Below are 23,066 nucleotides of genomic sequence, written 5' to 3' on the forward strand. Positions count from 1 at the left end.
GGTGGGTCTCACTTTGTGATGTTTTGTACTGTGTTTACGTGTGCGCCTGTTTACTGGGGTACTATTGGCTTTACTGATCACGTGTGAAAGCAATTCCCGCGACTCCCGATCGCGTTACGCGACACGAGTCCTTGTTCACATCCTTCATTTTGCAATATCATGTTACAATCAGCTCTTGTTCTTGTTATTTGGTTCCTCTTTGTGTTTTCTGTATTTGATTTTATTCTTCGTTTAGAACTGTTATTTATTCTTTTATAGTTCATATGTCGTTTGTGTGTTTTCCTGTTCCTCATATGCTGTCCATGTTTCGTTCTTGTTCTTAAGCGCCTAGGAGTGTGAGTATGCGCTTTACAAATTTTGCATTTATTATCATTAAACGGATATAATTTCCTACTTGAACGCAGGTAGTTTCAAAGACATTTTTATTCCTCGTCAAGTTATGAAAATGTATTAAATGAAATGTGCTGAACCTGTCACCAGTAGGTGCCTGTCTTTCACGCTAATGATCTTTGATATTTGAGATCTTCTGGACTGAAATGTCCAGAACCGACCTCTGACCTAATGTACTCACCGTAAAGACCACTTCTTTACAACATCCTTTTACTGTCTAACTCGCTGTCTGCAATGGAAGTAAACATGACAGCACCCAGTGATTAGGATGAAAGTAAAAGAATAAGGTTTTCTACTTTCCACACTAGGAAGTGAGCTCTAAGTCACATCCACAGTGGATGCAAAGTTGATCCAGACGTGGTAGCGAGTTAATCATGAATTTCCGGTGTCACCTCTACCACAACAAAATTCTCAGAATTTTATCTGAAGACCGCAAAATTCCTAAACAGACCATGGGAAGTCACCACTGACTTCATGCTCCTATAGCATATATATATATACACTCGCAGCCTTCATGATGCAAACAAACCTCATCTCTCTTTCTCGCTGGTCTCGGGTGTTTTCTTTCACAAGAAGACTAACCCTGAAACCTTTCTTGGATTATACATGCAAAGTCTTTTTTTATATAGAGAGCTTGAATTTCATGGTGGATGGAGGTTACATGCCGATTGACCTCAAGTGCAGTCATCCTCTTACCTCTTATGTATGTCCTTTGCCTACCGTGCAAAATAGTCCATCACCGGCCCTGGTGACAAGAAATTAAAACTGAATGCTGTTTGTTTGACTGTCAAGAGATTGTCGGTCCACCCTACCGTTTGGTGCCCCTCCTCTCATCCTCCCAGCTTTATCTAAGCTGTATCTAAGAGTCGACAAAAATCGTATTGAGCATTAACAGACACCTTTGGGAGGTCCGAATGAAAATTCCTATCCCATCTCCTCAGCACATACCACAGACTCTTCCTCCCACCGCCGAAAAGAGGACATATTAGTTGATGTCATTACGAGCGTATCTCTTATCCCTCTCTTTGACACACACACACACACACACACACACACCCGACAGTATTATGACTGCTGGCTGTTACCTGAGAACTAGAGATAATTAACGGGTGGATATTTGCAAATGAGAGTGCCAGGTGTGGGTACTGAACCTCTGCAGGCAAGTGACAGAAGTGATAAAAGGAGAAGAGGGGTTTGAGTAACGATCAAAATCTCTTTGAGAACGAGATCACGTGTCACCAAGAAAGAAATGTTCCGCTGCAAGTGAAAAAGACCTCAGCCTCCAGGAGCTGCGAGTGCTAGGGGTCTGCGAGGCAGGGCGCACCTCAGAGGCAAATGATTGAGGATGTGGAAGTGTAACCCTCGGTATCAAGAGCCTGTACATGTAGGTATAGTCGGTGAATCGCAGTTGACATGCTTGTTAATGATCAGAACGTATTGGGCAGTGATGTGGCTAAATTCATGAAGGGTAGACATTATCTGTCACCGCCTGTCGATTTTTATCGCTACGTGGCTAGTTATTGTAAGTGCTCGCACTTCAGATACACAGCCCTCCCTCACAGCTAACCGTTGCATGCAATGGAGCACATCGTGTAAGTACAGACTCGCTACTACGGAGTCCTTAACAACATAACCTGTCGACGCATGCGCGGCATGGCCTTCCGCAAACACCGCCGCCGCCCACTTATCATTCTGTAGCTAATCTTTCAGCCAAGTTCTTTCACGCTTACGCCCCGACATGACGTGTTCACATGACTAGATTCGTCGAGCTACGACTGAACCTTCCTTTCCATTCTCTACCCTACTTCATTTGTCACCGATCTACTTACGCTTACTTACAGCGATCTTCTTATGCGTTAACAAAACAAACTTGTGCATGTGTACGGTTTTCTTCTTCTTTTTTTTTTTTGTCTTTCATTCACTAACATGACCACAAGACAGAAGAGAAGAAAACGATAAACATGCACATGCAAAACCAACCAGTACATAAGCACGATGTCACACTCGATTACCTACCTGTTTAATCACACCAAAGTAACTAATAAAACAGCAAACCAAACAAACGAAAAAAATCCTACTTTCTGACCCGAAACACTACGCGTCTCTACATAAACACTAACCCTCCCCTTCTAGCTCATCACTGTCTCTCCCCCTCACTCCCACTCACTGGTCAGTTCTTGCCCCGGTCGCATGTGTAAACAAGTAAACAACACTAGAGAGGCCGACAAAGGGTAAGCATAAAAAGGTGTTTTAGGTTGGAGAGTGTGTGTGAAAAAATGATGGCACAGTCTGAGTCGTATAAACCCACCCGGGTAGAGTTCATCTCCCACTTTTCTTCAGAATAAAGCCAGGGGATCATAAATGATTTCTGCCACATTATTTTACGGACGCGCTGTCAGAGTGTCAGGTAGTTGCTATAGTGTCTACACTATAACATGAATAACTTCTTCATCACTAGGAGTTGACTTTACATATGCACGTTAATTGACAAAAATAATCAAGTAGGATGCGGCGTAAGTTACTGGAAATAATGTCTTGACAACTAATGGAAAAAGGAGGAAAGAAACTAACCTGTCTGCAGCGGTCTGTCTTTCTACGGCAAGTCACATGGATATGAACGAGCCTCGACACTTGTCCTGGCTACAAGTGGTCTGTGAACTCTTTCCCATTGGTTGAGGGAGACATATTCAGCCAATCAGGTACCACGGCTGAAACTTCATTCACAAGGAAAATTTTCCGTGCGCTAGCGGCGCTTGGGAACGTGACGTAATGACCCATGACCTCCTGACTGTCGACAAACAAGCCGCCTAACAATTGTAACCCTGAACTTCGCTTTCAGTCAGACCATCACAGGGGGGAAACGAACCTAGATGTTGTCGGGGTATGGGTGGGGGGCCAGCTTGGTATTTGGGTTTAGATGCGACGGTGTAACTACAACGGCAGCTGATGGTGGAGGAAGGGGGGATGGCTGCGCTTTCAATGAAGGACTTTGTTTATTGTCGTTGTGAGCAGGAACACGTGCTTCGTGCAGACCAGCAGACAATAGTGACAACAAGATGTGCAGCTTGCAATCTCAATTTTAACAGAGGCAAAAGCAGAACATGGTGGACTGGTAGCTGTGATTTAAATAATTATTTCCTTCTATTATCCTTCCATCAGACATCATCAATCAAGTGTCAGTTTATTTCCCATGATGAATTAACTAACATAGTTGTAATTTGTGTATTGCAGATCAAAATATTCAGTAGTGACAATGTATCACAACACAACAAGGGTATTCATAGTAATGATAAGTCTAGTTAATGTAAGGTGGGCAGATCACGATAAGATGGTGTCACCCGAAATTCTTCTTCTTCCTCCTTCTCCTCCTCCTGCTCCAATGCTCCTCGGCAGACAGATTTGGTAGATGGATGCTGTTGCTAATTATTATTTTTTCTTTGCTTAATATGCAGCCCACCCCAATCCTTACAAACGTAAGCTTCATGCCCCCCACAGTCACACACACACAGACACACACCTGTAAGCATACAAATCTAGAAGAGAGCAGAACCTTACCTATTTGGAGTGCTCAGCCTCTTGTCACCAAACTCTGTCGCCAGTGAGATTACCTGGATGATGTGCACCTCGCTGTCAAACAGCTTTGTACTAATAGTCTTCCAGCAACAGATGAAACAATGTTTGTATGTGATCGCGACCTTCTTGTTCAGTGACGACTGGGGAAGATCCAACGAACAGTGTATGACGGCGACAAGAACTGGGCAATATATATCTCGCCTGTGCTGTCACAGCTACGCGAGGATTCCGCCACTTCTCTCTCCTGTTGGAGATGGTGTTGGCGATAACGCAGTGGAAGGGAGGGGGCACAGCTTGCGCCGTGCCGAGGTGGGAGGTGAGCACGGGGCTCGCTCGGCGTGCGACGCCCTCGGTCGAAAGCGATCGTTGTCTGCGTCACGCCATCCGGTTTCGAAGCGGACCGAAGAATTGCTATTGAGTTTGGCTCGTGCATTCGCGCTCTCGCCTGTCCGCATTTCTCACGGCTCAGGCGCAGGCTGGTTGAGCAGAGAGAGGGGTTCGTCGTGCTCCTAACGCTTGACTGTGTCTCGAGTGAAAGAGCGCGCCCGTGTCGATCGGGTGAACGCTCAGCAAGTGGAAATGTTGAACCGATGATTCGGTTGCAAGAGCGAAAAGCAAGCAGCGCCCTTCGGCGCTACGGAATGAAATGCACGGAAGTCAGGACACCCCGCAATTCGTGATAACATTAAAGAAGGGTTTGGTGAATGTGCATATGAAACTTGTGGGTTTGGTACCTCAAACAAGGTTAAGAACGTAAGTAGTAAAACAAAAAACCAAACACAGAAGCAAAATCTGACCCGAAACCCTACGCGTCTCTACATAAACTCTACCCACTCCCCTTCTAGCTCAGCCCTGTCTCTCACTCACTGGTCAGTTGTTGCCCCGGTCACACATCACAGAGCAGTGTGTAAACAAGTAAACAACACTAGAGAGCCCGACAAAGGTTAAGCATAAAAAAGGCTGCTGTGGTGTGACAAATAATGATGGCACAGTCCGAGTCGTCGTACAAACCCACACGAGCAGACTTCATCTCCCCCTTTCCTTCCGAATCAGGTAAGAGAGTCAAAAATGATTTCTGGCACATTTTGTTTATTTTACAGACGCCCTGTCAGAGTGTCAGGCAGTTGCTATAGTGTCTACACTAACGTATTTAACTACATCATCACTAGGATCTGACTTTACATATACACGTTAACTGACAAAATCAATCAAGTAGGATGAGGCGTAAGATACTGGAAATAATGTCTTGACAACTAATGGAAAAACAGGACAAAGGAAAGAAACTAACCTGTCTGCAGCGGTCTGTCTGTCTACGGTGAGTTTCAGTGATGCATATGAATGAGTGTGGATATATGCACCTTCTGCTTGGTCAGGGACTCGCACATCGATTAGCGCAGAAATAGGTCAAGCCTGCTGGGCGGTCAAGGTCAGCGATATACATAAATTCTTTCCTGGGAGAGTCCAAGGCTGCCAGAGACTTTATTCAATAACCATGACAGAAAACTCGAGACGGCCGCAGTGGGACAGCGTTGACTCAACTCATGACCGCTGTGTGGAAGAGTAAGTTCGTCACAACTTCCGGTCACTTTGTTTTGTATCCGCGAGGACCTAGGAATCCCTTGCTATTGAAGAAATCCTCTTAGTATGTTTTGATATATTTTTTTTAATATGTGAATTATAATGTAAAATATCTACACTCAAACACAGCGTTGTATCGTAGTATTTGAAGAGTCAAAATGGTTTTGTCAGCACAAAAAAACTTCACAAAACTCTCGTGTCCGGTAGCCAAACAAAATACAGTTTCTCGTTGTGTGCGCTCTTGCCATGGTTAACAGTTGCTAATAACAGTTTGCGTCAAAGGATTAATGGTAAACATCGCCAGAGCTCTTCAATCTTCAATCATTGCTTCATCACATCAGTCCGTTACAACCATGCCAATCAACCAGACCTCGGAACGTCACTCCAGCTGTGGCCACGCCTTAAAATGCCCACGGCGGCGCGAGCGGTGCACGATCTCAAAACATGACTTTAAAACACACACACACACACATACGACACCACACGCACGACAGCTTTTTAAGTACAGCAAGCGAAATATTAACAAAATAAGTGTGCCAGCTTGTTGCTCTTTACCTTGATTTCCTGAGTACCTTACCTACCACAGTAACTGACCAGTGCACCAGTGTAAGTGTTTGTCAGCTGGTAGTGGTCAATGGTTGTGTGGATGGATGCTGCTGCTAATTATTATTTTTTCTTCGCCTAACATGCAGCCCACTCCAATCTTTACAAACGTAAGCTTCATGCCCCCCACAGTCACACACACAGACACACACACACCTGTAAGCTACCCATTATACCGGTATACAATTCTAGAAGCGAGCAGAACCTTACCTGTTTGTAGTGGTCAGCTTCTTGTCACCAAACTCTGTCGCTAGTGAGATTACCTGGATGCTAATGTGCACCTCGCTGTCAAACAGCTTTGTACTTATAGTCTCAGCAGCGACAGATAATAGTGTTTTGAGAGACCGACTTCAGCTCGGTGACGACTGGCGAGCACAATCCATGGGTTGTATCCAATGAAAAAACACTGTATGACCTCCTGTCCTCACCTAAACCCTCTGCGCGTGGAGTCCCCGACTTCTCTCTCTGTCGGTGTTGGCGACGAGGGGGTAACAACAAGGGAACGCACAGCCTGCGTCAAGGGGAGGGAGTGTAGCAAGATAGACCGTTGAGCAAGACTGGCAGCAAACTGAGGACGGAGGCCGCTAACAACCTGCATGGGACCAAGCCCCGACACTCGAGTCGCGAGGACGGATATTTCTTGCCAAGAGCAGAGGGCGTGACCCAGTACCTTACCCCTGGCTATGAGCGGCGGGTGTCTCAGGCAGTGGCCTGGAAAGTGGGGAAACAACCTGTGAACTGAGATGAAAGTTGTGTGCCGCGTCGGACCACGCGTTCGACATTAGTTAGAGGGGCTGTGTGTATCTGATTTCCTTTTTGTTTTTTTTCTTTTTTTTTTTTTCTTTTTTCCTTTTTTTTAAATCTCGGGGCTCTCCCCTATTTGTTTTGTTTGTCAATTTGTATAATGGGTTTTTTTTTCTTTTTTTTTCTTTCTTATCTATTTTGAGTTCGTGGTCAGACCCTGCTACCGCCAATAAACTTCAGTCTTGTGTTGTAACTTCGCGTACGTGTTTTGTGTCCACTGAGGAGTGACTGGCTTCGTGGCTCGCGTCGGGCGCGTGGAGGTTTGTGTGATTGCGAGTGTGTCTGTGAGAGAACAAGTCCCGCGACTCCCGACTGCGTTACGCGACAGAGGCCTGGAAGGAGGATTGGATTGCGGAGAAGGTTGCTGACGGTCTGTTGCGACAGAAACATACTCCGGCCTGTGGTGTCAAGATTCATTTATTCTGACGGGTGAACTTGTCACCCACTCGACTAGTTTGGACTGCGTTTCCTTAGAAACCATCAGACAGGAGTCGGGACACGAGCTGCTGATCATAACAACTGTATCTTTACGGAAAGAAAAATGTTTTTACTGTGAATTTATTGACTGAACACTTGTTGGTCGTTAACGAAAGTAGCGGACTGGAATGTGAAATGTTCCTATGATGATCAGTTAACTATTGTAAAACTTATATTGACAGTGGATACCCATAGCTATGTTCTGATATAACTAAGAGAATATCCAGACGATTAACAACTAAAGTTCCTTTGGCCAGTGCACCAGTGTCATTCTTTGTCAGCTGGTAGTAGTTAATGGTTGTGTGGATGGACACATGGATAGATGCTGCTGTTAATGGTTATTTTTACTTCGCGTAACAGGCAATCCACCCCATTCCTTACAAACGTAAGCTTCATGCTTCCCACACACACACCTGTAAGCTACCCACTCTACCGGCATACAATTCTAGAAACAAACAGACCTTACCTGTCTGCAGTGGTCAGCCTCTTGTCACCAAACTCTATCGCTAGTTAGATTACCTAATGTGCACCTCTCTGTCAAACAGCTTTATACTAATAGTCTTACAGCAACAGATGTCACACTGCTAGGCTAGACTCCGCCCTCTTGTCGGACTCCGCCCTCTTGTCCGTGGTGGCGCTGATGGGATGGGAAGAAAGACGGGGCGAGCAGCCTTCCCTCTTCGCTAGTCGCGGAGGTCTCAGAGGCCCAGGCTGCGTTAGGAGCACGTAAAGTAAGGTGTGTAAGGGGGAACTACTCCACCGTCCCACCGCCCTCGCCCCTGCTCCTTCTTATCAGCGCTTTCCCCAGCTGCGACTGTTCCTCACCCCAAACCTCTACAGTGGGATAGTAGGTGAAAGTAGTATAGTAGGTGTCTGTAGGTGAAAGCTCTTGTCCCACTCAACATCGACAAGAAAGAAAAAAAGATTTCCAATAAAGAATGGGTTAATTTCACACAGAGGCGGCGTTAAGAACACGCGGGGCCTGGGGCCGACCATCCGCGCGGGGCCAGGGTAATGGAGTACGTATATCAACATCCCTATTGATATGATGTCTGAAGCACTGATTTATATACAGTTAGATAGGCTGCATGAATTTCGCGAAATAACGCACGAATTTAGTGTTTTAATTGTTGTTAACCTTTCCCACCGTTTGTGACAGTAGCGGCTTTTTCTTAAAGCGAAATAATATGGTGGCGATAACTTAGTAAACTGCTTGTTATTTTTGTCGGGTTTGATGTGAAGACATGCGTTCAATAATTTGCTTAATTAGAACTTAGAAGTGTTTTCTGAACGTCAATTCTTTTGTCACAACTTGTTTAACACAGCCAGCAATAAGTCATAAAGATGACCTCGGGGCTGAAGCGCGGGGCCCCTTGGAGAGCGGGGCCTGGGGCGGTCGCCCCATTTGCCACCCCCAAACGCCACCTCTGTCTAGAGGGACTTTTGGCAGCAGAAGACAAAACCCGGTATGTGTCATGCACACGGTGCAGATGTTAGCATATGCCCTCTTCAGGAGGATCAGCGGAGGGCCTGTGCCCAAAGTGTCTGCGCGACATTAATTCAGGAGCAGAAGGGACGAAGGACACGTCATGAATCGCTCTGGTGGAAACGTGCGGGTGAAAAGAACAGACAGAGAGAGAAGAGAAATAGGGAGGGGCACGCGGCACGCGCGACTAAAACGCGAGAAATAAGCCTTCCTCCCCCGCCTCCACCATGGAGCAGGAGGGACCGAACTAAACCGTCATGCCTCAGCGACCTCTATTATCAGTCTGCTCTTGTAAGCTGCAGGTGGGGGCCTGAGAGGGGGGATTGGATTGCGGCGAAGGTCGCTGATGGTCTGTTGCGACAAATTAATGTAAAACACACTCCGGCCTGTGGTGCAAGATTATTTCATTCTGACGGGTGAACTTGTCCCCCACTTGACTAGTGGTGTGGACTGCGTCATAACAAGGGTATCTTTCCGTAAAACAATATTTTTTATTGTTATTATTATTGACTGAACACTTGTTGGTCGTTAATGAAATCAGCGGAAGTGAAATGTTTGTATGATGATCATTTAACTATTGTAAAACTGTAAGTACTCTCGACCTGTATCTCACGTGCGCCAGAAAGTGCTTCTGAGGGTCTAGTAAACCTTCGATTAAGAAATATTACTCATAGAGAGTTAGCAAGCGGCTGAAGGCAGACAGTTGTTTGTTATTCTGTCGTTAGTTTGTGTAGACAGAGGCATGAGGTGAGACTGCTGTTATTTATCCTCAAGGTAGAACATCTACATGATCTACTATGTTTTATGCATCAGTTGGCGCTGACCTCTGTATAGGGATAGCCAGTGCTTAGCTATTCTTTTGCAACCTTTTCCAGAGTTGTATTCAGTTAAGACTTTATGTTGTTTGTGTAATGATTAGTGTAGCTGTCATCACGAGAGTGAGGTAGCCTCGTTCCTCGGGTTTCGAACCGGTTGGTGTTCAAGCCTTTTGGTTTGGAAACTAAACCACTCGACTATCCGACGTTACCAGCTGGTAGTTGTTAGTCAGTGGTAGGTCTGTTTTCAAAGTTATAACCGATTGACCACTCTTCTGGTGTTGGTGATAACCTCAGAACATCTGCTTGCGTCGTTGGAGTTCATGTCAAAGCGAGGACAGTTGATGTTTTATTCTCACATGCACACACTGTAATGTTGATATCGAACTCGCTTTGTAAGAAAACAAACAAGTGGCTAATTTGACTTGTCACCAGAAGGCAGCATGCGTTTTTTCACCAGTAATGACAAGCTATGATTAGCTCATAAACGTGTGATGATAAGCAAGGATGGCTGGATGGTTGCGAGCGATCATGTTACCACCTGAAGCTATGAATGAGCGCTTTCATTTCGCTCCGGGTACGGCCCGCTCGTCATACCACCCGGCGACCGGCGCCTGGCCTAATGGGGTTGTGGGGGATTGGGGGGTGGGTGGGTGGGGGGTGTAAAGTCCCCTACCCCGGAATACCCTATCGACGCGTGCGCACACACCTGCCGAAGCAGCGCCAACCGGCGCCACGGCAGCCACGCGCCACATAGTTTACTCTTTATAGTTTATACTTTCCCATCTACCCCGTGTGCTCCAGTGACCCGTTTCATCTAGTTACGAGTGATGACGGCGCGTCAAGCCTTTCTCCGTTACTCGACCAAACCTTCCTTTCCATTCTCTACCCTTCGTCAACTGTGACCGACCTACTTAGGCTTACTTACAGCGATCTTCTCATGTTTTAACAACACAAACAAACGTGTGTGTGGCTTTCTTCTTTTCTGTCTTTCATCCACTTACTTGACCACAAGACAGAAGAGAAGAAAACTGTAAACATGCACACGCAAAACCAACCAGTACATATGCACGATACCACACTCGATTATCTATCTGCTTAATGACACCTACGTAGCTAGTAAAACAAACAATCAAACAAACAAACAAATCTGACCTCCACATAAACTCTACCCACTCCCCTTCTAGCTCATTACTACAAATGTGCATACGAAATGTCCAATAATAAATTATCGGTATGACCAGTAATATTATTGGAGCCCACGCAGGGTCAGAGGGCAAACCACAATCAGACGGAGGAAAACGTGAGCAAGTAGCTTCCTAGAGCTACCCCGCTGTACGTGCGGGTGTTGTGTCCCCTGTGCCTCCCCTCCCCTTTAGATTTCTTTTTCTGTTGTTGTTTTCATGTTTATCTTCGACTCTCGCCTGTGCACAGGGCAGTTTCACACTTACACACACATACATGACACCACACACACACACACACACACACACACACACACGATCAGCATTTTGAGTACTGCGGGTTAAATATTAGCAAAATAAGTGTGCCAGCTTGTTGCTCTTTACCTTGATTTCTTCCACAAAAGAGTGCATAGAGAGGTATGGGGTACACTGATGGCCACACCCCACACAAAGACATCGGAGTAACCTGAGTACCTTACCTACCACAGTAACTGACCAGTGCACCAGTGTCATTGTTTGTCAGCTGGTAGTAGTTAATGGTTGGATAGAGAGACAGATGGAAGGATAATGCTGTTAGTCAATATTTTTCACTTCGCGTAATGATCCACCCCATTCCTTACAAACGTAAGCTCCATCCCCCCACAAACACACACACGAGCGCCCCGCGAGTACACACAGACACACACACCTGTAAGCTACCCATTATACCGGTATACAAATCTAGAAGCGAGCAGAACCTTACCTGTGTGCAGTGGTCAGCCTCTTGTCACCAAACTCTGTCGCCAGTGAGATTACCTGGATGCTAATGTGCACCTCTCTGTGAAACAGCTTTGTACTTATTGTCTACCACAAACACATGACACGCTGCTGTCACTCATCAAGTAGCGCTTGCCAATCATCCAATGAAATAACAAGTTTATGATCTCTGGCCTATGACATCACAGCTAGTGCAGGACTCCGCCCTCTTGTCGGTATTGGCGTTGATGGGTGGAGGGGTGGACAGACCCGACGCCGGGAATGGATCGGTGGAGGACGTGGGTTACTGAAGGTATGTTAACCGCACATCTTAACTGCACAACGCCGAATCCAAACTGTGTCATGCACCCGTTGCACTTGTTGACGCGAGGCCCCATCAGGTGGCTCAGCGAACGGCTTGTGCGACATGTGCACCTGTCACATCCACCCGTCACCTGGCGCAGAAGGGACCGAAATAAGCCGTCATGCCTCATCGACCTCTGTCATCAGTCTGCTCTTGTCAGAGACAGGTGCTGGTCTAGAAGGAGGTATTGCATTTCGGAGAAGGTCGCTGCACCTGGAGTTTGACTGTGCACCCGGTCAGCATTGCTATTACCGCTTCACTAGCCGCTGCGTACGATGGCAGGAACCTACTGTGTAGCTCGGTCCGAACCTCCGTTGCTCGCTAGACATGGGTATTTCGGAACATGGGTAGTTCCTCACCCCCACCCTACACACACCGCAACCCCGCACACCCCAACTACCCCCCCCCCCACACCACACACCACACACACACACACACACGCACGCACATATGGCAGTATTATGACTGCTGGCTGTTACCTGAGAACTAGAGATAATTCACGGGTGGATATTTGCAAATGAGAGTTCCAGGTGTGGGTACTGAACCGCTGCAGGCAAGTGACAGAAGTAATAAAGGGAGTAGAGGGGTTTGAGTGACGATGAGAATCTCTTTCAGAACGAGATCACGTGTGACCAAGAAAGAAATGTTCCGCTGCAAGTAAAAGAACTCAGCCTCCAGGAGCTGCGAGTGCTAGGGGTCGGCGAGGCAGGGCGCACCTCAGAGGCAAATGATTGAGGATGTGGAAGTGTCACCCTCGGTATCGAGAGCCTGTACATGGAGGATCACAGTGGATATGCTTGTTAATGATCAGAACGTACTGGGCAGTGATGTGGCTAAATTCATGAAGGGTAGACATTATCTGTCACCGCCTGTCGATTTTTATCGCTACGTGGCTAGTTATTCTAAGTGCTCGCACTTCAGATACTCAGCCCTCCGTCACAGGTAATCCTTGCATGCAATGGAGCACATCGTGTATGTACAGACTGGCTACTACAGAGTCACCGAGACCTGTCGACGCGTGCGCGGCATGCACACCCCACCACCTCCACAGCCGCCGCCGCCCATGTTGCCTCTTACTTACGCTTCGACCTGACGTATTCACGTGACTAGACTGGACGAGCTACGACTGATGAGGTTGTCTCAAGCACTGCGTTACTCGACCGAACCTTCCTTTCCATTCTCTACCCTACTTCATTTGTCATTGATCTACTTACGCTTACTTACAGCGATCCGATTAACAAAACAAACGTGTACATGCGTGTGGTTTTCTTCTTCTTTTTTTTTTTTTTTTTTTTTTTTTTTGTCTTTCATTCACTAACATGACCACAAGACAGAAGAGAAGAAAACGATAAACATGCACCCGCATAACCAACCAGTACATAGGCACGATGTCACACTCGATTACCTACCTGTTTAATCACACCAAAGTAACTAATAAAACAGCAAACCAAACAAACGAGAAAATCTGACCCGAGACCCTACGAGTCTTCATATAAACTCTACCCACTCCCCTTCTAGCTCAGACCCGTCTCTCATCCTCACACCCCCTAACGGCCTAACTGGTCAGTTGTTGCCCCTGTCACACGTCACTGAGCAGTGTGCAAAAAAGTAAACACTAGAGATGCTGACAAAGGGTAAGCATAAAAAGGTGTTTTAGGTTGGAGAGAGTGTGTGAAAAACTGATGGCACAGTGTGAGTCGTACTAACACACACAAGCAGCTCAGAGAGTCAAACATGATTTCTGGTTGACAGACGCGCTGTCAGTGTCCGGCAGCTGCTATAGTGTCTATAGTGTCTACCCTATAACATATCTAACTACATCATCACTAGGAGTTGACTTTACATATGCATAATTGGCAAAATATGTCAAGTAGGATGCGGCGAAAGATACTGGAAATAATGTCTTGACAACTAATGAAAAAACGAGACATGAAGGAAACTAACCTGTCTGCAGCGGTCTGACTGTCTACGGTGAGTAGCAGTGATGAATATGAACGAGTAGGTAGGTAGGTTGTTTAGATGGGAAAGTGCTTCCACCCGAGGGCGATTTCGCACTGTGTGGGAGAGGGAAAGGAGGTAGGGTAGAGATGAACGAGTGTGGATATTCACCAGCTAAATACCCGTCAGTCGATGCAAATGATATGCAAATACTTGTCCGTTTGTTTTCATTGGTTGATATTTTGGTTGAGATTATCTTCGGCCAATCAGGGACCACGGCTTACCTCGCGACAGCGCGCTCGCTGCCCTGTGAGCGGAATTCTTTTTCCCACCTGAAATAAGGAGGGCGGAAATTCAGCCAATCGGAGTGCACGCAAAATATGCCATAAAAGGTCAGTGTAACCCAAAACCTGTCCACTGCGATAACTGTACGATTACTAAAATCAGATCAACACAGCGGCGTTTAAGTATAAAGTCTGCGATATGATAAGTTTTTTGAGTATACTTTTTATGTGAGATTCATTCAGCCTCTTCAACTGTTCACATTGTGTATCACGTGATATTCATCCGTGTTGTTCATTGACGTAGATAGGATCTACGTTCATGGTGTTGTTTGCTGCTTAATGTTTACAGAAAGTGTTCTGATCGGGCTTGTTTAATAACGAAGGTTAGTTTGGTCTTGATCTCACTGTTTATCAATAAAACTCTTACCTTAGCTACTCGACATATAGAGAACAGTAACTGTAATCAAGCATAAATAATCAACTCGAAGTGTCAACGGATAACCATGAATCTGTGATTAAAATCGATCGTGAATTAGTTGTCGATTGGCAACTGAGCGAGTCCAGTCCTCAAATTACAGTAGCCCAACTTTGTAAGTCCCTATATAATACCTGCATGAACGTTTTGGTGATAAAATGAGATATTAACGTCTGTGTACTAGATCAATTGTGCCAACGATTGAAAACAGTTATGTGTGCAGCATTCAGTGAATGAACTAATATTTTTTAGCATGTTCATTGTTTTGTTAGGCTTTTTTAAAATAAGAACAACAGATATAAATTCGACCTTCCCGTTTGGGTTTTCTAAGATTCCTTATTTAAAGATAGTTTACAATGTGTATGTGGTAATCATGCAGGTCCATTCAAGAAGATGCCAGATGGAAATTATGGAATCTGCGTTGAACTTGTCATTAGACAAAAGCAGTGTTGTAAATTATCTTGCATGTTAAAAAAAAAAAAAAAAAAAAAAAAAGTTTGAAATGTAAAATGGTGGCCTTGCAGTCAACTAAAATAAAAAATTAATATTTGGCGGTTGGTAAATTCTTAAAACAATTAACAAAGTTGGCTGTGAGAGACTCATTTCCAAGAAGAGCATTATTAAGTGGAAAGAAATACCTTAAGCTGAAGTTTTAAATATAAGCGTAATATCCATATTGTACTTTCTCATGAAACATTTTAAGACTTTTTGGCAGCGTGGTTCTATGGGTGTATAACATTGCTGCAACACCTGAACACAATTTTATGTACAATTAATCTTCTTATACCACTTTATCATGCATAAAAATAAAACACTTTTGTTTGTTATGCATATATATTTTTATATTTTAGTCACTGTAATGATGCGTAATTTGATTACAGATATTATGATGCAACATTTTATTTTCTTACAAAAGTACACTGATGGAATGTAGATCATTTATTATGACAAAGTTCATGAGCTAAGTTTTGTTTTATCTATTGCTTTGTATTTTGTATCTGCATCTCAGTAGTTTGTTTTCTTGCATTAGCATTTCATCAGCAGATTTTATTCTATATCATCTTTTACTGTTATTTTCTCTCACAAATTTGCTGTCAAGATCCAACTTTACCAACAAAGTTTACAGAAATTTAATAAACAACCGAACATATATACATTTTTCCATGTGTTTATTCTATATTCATATCTAAAATCTAATAGCTCTTTACACAGTGGCAATTATACGAAGAGATTAAAATTACAAGCTTCTATATGTACCTTTATCAGTCAGGTCAGTCCCATGCCCGTCCGGCGTAGGGGGACCGTCCGGCAGCAGCAACAGACAGAAATTTCTCCACCCGTCCTGTCTTGAGCAGATGAGAGCAGGTCTGGCATCTCGCGTTCGGTCCATTCTTTAATGTTGGTGACCCAGCTTTCCTCGACGACCACGACGACGGCTCCCTTCGAGGTTCCTTGTAGGATCGTCTTGGACAGTGTTGTGCGGGTGACGTGACCGAACCAGGCGAGCTTGCGCCGCTTCACTAGTTGCCAGAAGGGCTCATGTGGGCCCACGGGAGGTTACGGTGCTCCGTTACGTATGCGTTGGTCTTGTGTTCGCGGTACGAGATGCGGAGCAGCTTTCTCAAGCACTTTTCTCAAAGGCCTGGAGCTTCTTTTCCGTTGCGGCAAGCAGCGTCCAAGTCTCGCAGCCGTAGAGTAGATGACACTACGAGGGACTTGTACAGCCTGTGCTTGGTACTGAGCTGATTGAGTTGCTTCCGCCAGATCCTATCCAGCCTGGACATTGCGGATGTTGCCATACCAATCCTGATACGGATCTCTGCTGTACAGCAACCATCTCTAGTCAGGGTGGCACCCAAATACTTGAAGCTGTTGACCTCCTCCAGTTTCTGGCCGTTCATGACGATGTTGCTGCTGCTGTCGGTGGTGGTACCTTTATACGCATCAAATATTTAGATCCACTTGTGGAGTTTGTCCAAAAAAAGTCAAACTACAATCGTCTCAGCAAAATATCATTTAAACATTTTTGACAGATGTGATCACCACAGTGATAATTTAACATTATATAGAACTTTTTGAATAATCTGTTCAGAGCACTTCAAGGTAATGATATACAGAAGTCAACTAATTAACCAACAACCAACACCCATATTCACGCTTAACAACAATGCTCACTTCTACAACAGACACCTGCTCATACACAAAGGAAGTACAGACACGTGTTATGCATGCTCATGGTCAGACAAGGTTTTAGTGAAGTCACTGTTCTTAATAGACACGTTTTGAATTTAGACTTAAAGTTGCTAAGATATGATATGATACAATAATTTTTTTATGATTAGGCTTCTGCCCTATTTTCATGGGTGGCAGGGTACTGTGTTTTTACACCAAGCCAGCAAAAAGGCATATATTACGGCAAGCAGCCAGCGACTAGCTATGTCATGGCAAGGCAGTTCAGCCCTGAAAGCAGATGCCACATGCAGCAATGCCCGAGACGAGAGATGAACACAGAATAGCCAACCTACACTGTATTAGTGAAAGGCATTATTCAAGGGTACCAATTGATAATACACAAATGTATAATACATTAATTTAATCATGAGCGCCTTCTATGCGTGCATGATATAATACACATGTATTTAAATACAGACATACATTAACCCATAAAGAATCATGTAGTAATGCATTTGCTGTAAATACAGACATGCATCAAACCATTACAATCATGCATGATGCATATATACACAGATATGTAAAAGTAAATAGTCAATATAATTTATGTATAACGCACAAACATGCACAGTACAAGTATGTATGCATTAAACCATTTGACACCATACACCGGTAAAACACTAATATTAATCATTAGGTCATCCTGTAATCAAAATTTATTAACTTGTATGCCCATTCTAAACTTTACCAATTCTATGCCTCTGCCTTTCAGGCCACACAAGATAATTGCTTAAAATAATATTTATTTGAATGTATTATATGGAAAATATCTTGAAATGCTTTGAATATCATGTTACTGCTGGTGGTGACAGCTAGTCTACCAGTCTGTTTCAGGATTTGTAATAAATTTATCATCTCCAGTGCCTTGACATTCCTTTATCATGCCAAATCATGTATTTATACAAGATTATATTATACAAAGAAATCATATAACCTGTTAACATGTTCTTTTTTTGTTGTGTTAGTAGTGATATTAAATAGGCTTTCCTCTGGATCTTCACTGTGCCATTCTTAGCAGATGGAACAATATCCAATATACCGGACTGAGGCATAACAAAAGAAATCTACCATTCTGCAAGTAGATGTTACCCTGTTACGACAGTCTAGATTTTAATTACATTATTTTGAAATTGCTAAAAGAACATTCTTTTCTTTTTAAACCACTTCTTAGTAACACATTTCAAGTGTTCTTAAAATCATATCAAACGCCTACAAAAGTCTATGAAAGCAACTCACAGTTTTTATGAGTAAGTAGCTGATTCTGAAATTAAACCATTGTTTTAGAGGACAGACATACAGTGAAGTTTTAGAAGCAGTTAAGTTCGTCTTTAGAACATCTCACTATTTTATTGGTGTCTTTTTCCTTTTAAAACAGTTTTTTTGTAGTTCCTTGTTTTACAGATATTTCTTTCTATCTTCATCAGATGTGATGTGCAAAATTTCTTCAAAACAATGGTTAATAACAGTATCAACTAATCTTAGAAAAAGCTATGTTTTACTTTTTTTGAATGAGTTCTCCCAGGATTATTTTGCGACACACAATGTTTTAAGTGTTGAGGTGCTTTTCGTCTTTTAGTAGTAACAAAGCCCCTGAAAGTGAGGAGAAATTCCGTACTTTTACCTTTCTCATGCAAGCTTGTATCTCGCCTTCAGATGGCTTTTTCGGACGCCTGCACCATTTGCTTTTAGACCAGGCACAGCACTTGTCTCCTCTGCAGAGATGTAGTGAATGCAATTCGCTTATTAGAGAATTTTTCTTTTCCCTGTAGTAGACTAACTCCAGTTACTTTCCAAAGTATGGAAACACTTACCAAATGTGTATCAGTTTTAATGTTTCAAGGTTTGCAAAAAAAACCACATGCCTTTAAAACCAGCACCTTCAAAGTAACAGGATCAGCTGCAATTTGCTCACCATAGTATCTTATGAAAGTCTTTGTATGTCTTACCAACAAAAAGCTAATCATAACTTGTTCTTTATCTGTGATATGTTCATTGGACTAATGTTGTCTATGTCTGCGCTTCCTCTGTATCTAAAATACATTCATTTTCAGCGCTTGACATCAGCTAGAGACTGCTCAGACGGTGTGTGTTCTCTTAAAGCTCCTATCGTCCTTTCTATTCACGTCAACACCCACCTCCTTGATTCGTAACGTTGAAACCAGTCGATCAGAATTTTTTTCCCGAACCAATGTAACATAAAATGCTGTTGCATTCAGCTCTTTTCTGAGAATGAAATTTAAAAGATGTCAGCCCTAACTGCGCAAAACTTGCTGTGCTTGCACGCCCTCCTGTTTTGCATCCAGCTTAGCCACGTGCAAGACCTATCATGTCATATTAACAACATGTTTCAGCATAATTTTGAACCCGTGGAAACTTGTCATATATAGGTATCCCAACTGAACAATTCTAACAAATGTGTCCAATGCTGTGAAAATTCACGGAAATAATTTGACATCAAAAATCGTGCTGTTAACTTGATGAGATGTATATGGAGACCGACTAGTCTATGCACTTCTTTCAGGTGTGCTACTCCAATGTGACAATGAAATAAATCCAAGCAACTGCTGTACCCAAATTGAATGCTTTAGTTCTGTTAATATTTATTTCTTCACACCTAAACTATGCTAGCATTGACTGCCTCAAGCAAGAAATTATTGTTTGTTTCTACGAATAGGCAGGTCATCTCTATAACACACAGCCCATTCATGCTTCTGTGAAAACAATTATTAACATACTCTAAAAATGTATGATAATCTTTGCTTTTTCATGCTGAAGTGCCTCATAAAATTTTTCATTAAGGTCATCTCAGTAGGAGGCATAAAATAAGTTTTTTTGCGATCAAAAAAAAAAGTTCTGGTCTATCAGTCTTTGAAATGCCCCATTTTTGCATCCCAAAGATATCGCCAAGCGGCTTGCAGAACGGAAAAATACATAAAACAACAGATGATGAAAAACATCATGGATGGCAGCTCTCTCTGCCCCTGCTATATCTGTCATAAAAATGGCAGTCCATTTCTGCCTCTTCCACCAAAACCACACTGCCTACAAGGTTACTGAGGAATGTAAGCATGTTTGATTGTTCCCGAGACTCACTCGTTGTAACAATGACTCCCAGTGGAAGTCCTCCAGCAAACTGTGCGTCAACAAAGAAACACCCTGCAATGGTTTCGTCTAAATTGCCAGTAGCATCTATGAAAACCATTTCTGAGCTGTGTTTCAAATATTTATGCACCCTGTGCATCAGTGTGTGCATATCGAAACAACTACTTTGGTCATCCGGAGTGATGTCCATTACAACATATTTCTTGGTGGCTGTGTTCACGCGTGCAAAATTCTCTCTGTGCCGAGTTTATCTCTAATTGTTCAACAAATTCTTTCAGCTGAGGAATTTGGACTCGCCTCTGGTCTCACCATACTTTCCTTTCCAAGTTTGTAGTACAACCTGTGTGAAAAGTATGGAAACCAGTTTAAAAAGAAGCTCAAGTCCACGTTGCATTATGTGAAAAATTGAGAACTAGATTTCAACTGCCCTATTAGTTAAATTTTTGTTTATATATTGATTAAATCAAATGAGGTCTCCGTTGTGCTGGCTGGAATAGACTATAAATCTGTACAAGAAAAAAGGAGAAGCTTTGGCTTTACATTATACACAAATGATATTGACAATGGTCATGCACGGCCTTGTGGTTTTCTCTTACACCATATGTGAAAATGTTTTTTTTTTACTCCTTTATAATATCTTTAGTTGAGTTACATACTTTTTACGTCTACTTTTGTCTAGATATAAGTGTAAGACTTCCTCAACTGACAAAAAGATTCATAGAAAAATTTACCTGTTAATAAAATCTCGATCAGGACATACACTCTGTCAGCCCAGAGATGTAAACATATCATCACCATGTTCCAACTGTAGTCATATTTATACATTTCTAAAGCAGCACTTTGTGCATAGCCTGTAACATCAGCTTTCTAAACGTAACTTTGTTGTTTCAGGTACACATCTCTGTGCTTGTAGCATGAGGCTGCAATATGCTATGGTTGTACAGTGCTTGATTTGTACGAGGCAGATAATCTCTTCCGATGATGTCCGTAACCTATAAAAACAGATAAAGAAATGCAAAAACAGTTTACCGTATTGATATTCATAAAACAAAAACATGTACACATATTAATAAAAAGGAGAAACAAAAAAATACAAGTAAAACAAATGACAAAACATATATTTTACAGAAGTATCTATTTTGAGTGTTGAAAAGTATGTCAGCCACATTTAATAGGTTGTTACATAGTTTTGTGCACGCCAATCTTTTTCAAAAGGAGCGCTGAGTCCTTACCTGCTTTTCCTTTTGAAGCCATCAGAATCAAAAATGCTAGTCTGATAAAGTGTCAACATGTGTGGCAGGGCAATTATTCTTTGAGCCTTTCCGATCATCAGCAGTTGATGATCTAGGTGAGTCGAGTGCTGACACCTTACATCACCTAGATAAAACAAGACCCAAAGGAAACAACAAAGTAGTAATCCGAGTCTTTGTGCTTGCAAAATCCATTGAGAACCTTGATATTCATGAATATAATGTTTGTCTCGGCCCCAAAATATTAATTATGTAGGCCCAGATGGTATTTGATTCTAGAACTCACAGTGTTCAAGTGCACTTAATTATATTACACTTAATGAGTATAGCATCCTATCAAAATTAAGACTAAGCTGACCAAGATAAAAATTGCAAAGACTGTTTGTTCAGTGGTAATGACCCTAAGTCTAGTGATGTATTAAAGACTACACATTTGAAGACAGAATATATCAGTATGGCAAAAGTGTCATGTCAATACCTATGACGTTGTCTATGAAATGCAAATGACAAATCATTAATATTACCTTGTACATGATCTTAGTTGACAAGAAGTGTTTTCTTTGATTTCTCAAAGTTAACTTTTGAAACTCCGAAAAAGCTGTTTTCCACTTTTGCACATCATCTTGGAAAACAGTTAATTCTCACAGTAGCCTCAAATGCATCATTAGCACCACTGTCACACAAAATTTGCAGATAAGGTGCTGATATCCTTCAGTAATAATCCTAAGACAATATGAGAAAATAAATCAGATATATTTCATGATACTATTGGGAGAAAGTAATAATGGAAATTCTAGCAACAGCACACACACTTTTTATGACATTGTCTGAGCATCCTTCTCGTTTTTTAACATATCTACTGCAATATTGTTGATTGTTTTGGACTTCAAACACAGAAGCACCCTGGGCCAAACAATCAGTCCAAGTTTATTCCAACTACAGGCAAATATTCAGGCCCCACATTCTGCAAATATCTGATTGGGATCACACCACAAGGTCAATCAGCTACATTTCTGATGCATTTGTGGCAGGGCTTTAGACAAACACTTAATTCAAATACTTCTTTGTTGTTCATTTTAAAATACCAGATGATATAAGTATGGCCGACAGGGGTTAAACATTGAAGATGAAGTTCTTTTTTTATCAAGCTAAATTATAATTCCAGACTTTCCCAATGGGAAAAACAGCTACATTAAAGTTAAAGTTGAAAACTTAAAGTTGAAAATGAGAAAAAATAGCCTCTGCCGTACAAATTCATATTAAGAGAGTTATAAGCTTTTTCACAAAAAGGTTTGCATTTGCAGTCTAAACTCCTATAGACCTGATGACAATTAATCCTGGTGATGATAATCCAGTCATAGACAAATAGTTCAGCTTTGTTGCTGCATTGTAAATTTACATAAATCCCTAGTGCCTTATTGAGTATTAGTCATTAGTGCAATATTTCTCGAGTTGAAGTCTGGATTTATTTTCAGAGTGCATGTATTTGCTTGCTCAGAACTACTAATTCAGAGCAATATTCGATGCCAGAACTTTTTTGTGGATTTTAGATAGCCTGACTAATAGATCTCTCCCTTTAGTAATCCATATCAGGTGATATTTATTATTCAAATTGGATTTTGACATGTTCCTTCTTGTCGTGTAATGATGTTTTTATATTAAAGTTATGTTCTGTCAGCAGACATAAAATTTCTGAAAAGGGTTATTCAAATATGTATTTCAAACGTGTGACAGAAGTTATTAACAAAATATAAAAATTATTTACAACACCTTGGA

General features: G+C 42.5%; 1 long non-coding RNA gene across 1 annotated transcript; it reads left to right on the forward strand.

Moving 5' to 3' along the window:
* The first annotated feature begins 14,736 nt into the window (after positions 1-14,736).
* On the forward strand, positions 14,737-15,247 carry LOC112556045. The gene is made up of 2 exons (XR_003097603.1): positions 14,737-14,821; positions 15,086-15,247. It is a non-coding gene; the product is annotated as an uncharacterized LOC112556045 (long non-coding RNA).
* Positions 15,248-23,066: the final 7,819 nt, after the last annotated feature.

Source organism: Pomacea canaliculata, unplaced genomic scaffold (assembly GCF_003073045.1).
Source record: "Pomacea canaliculata isolate SZHN2017 unplaced genomic scaffold, ASM307304v1 utg86_pilon, whole genome shotgun sequence".
In the NCBI taxonomy this organism is placed as follows: Eukaryota; Metazoa; Mollusca; class Gastropoda; order Architaenioglossa; family Ampullariidae; genus Pomacea; species Pomacea canaliculata.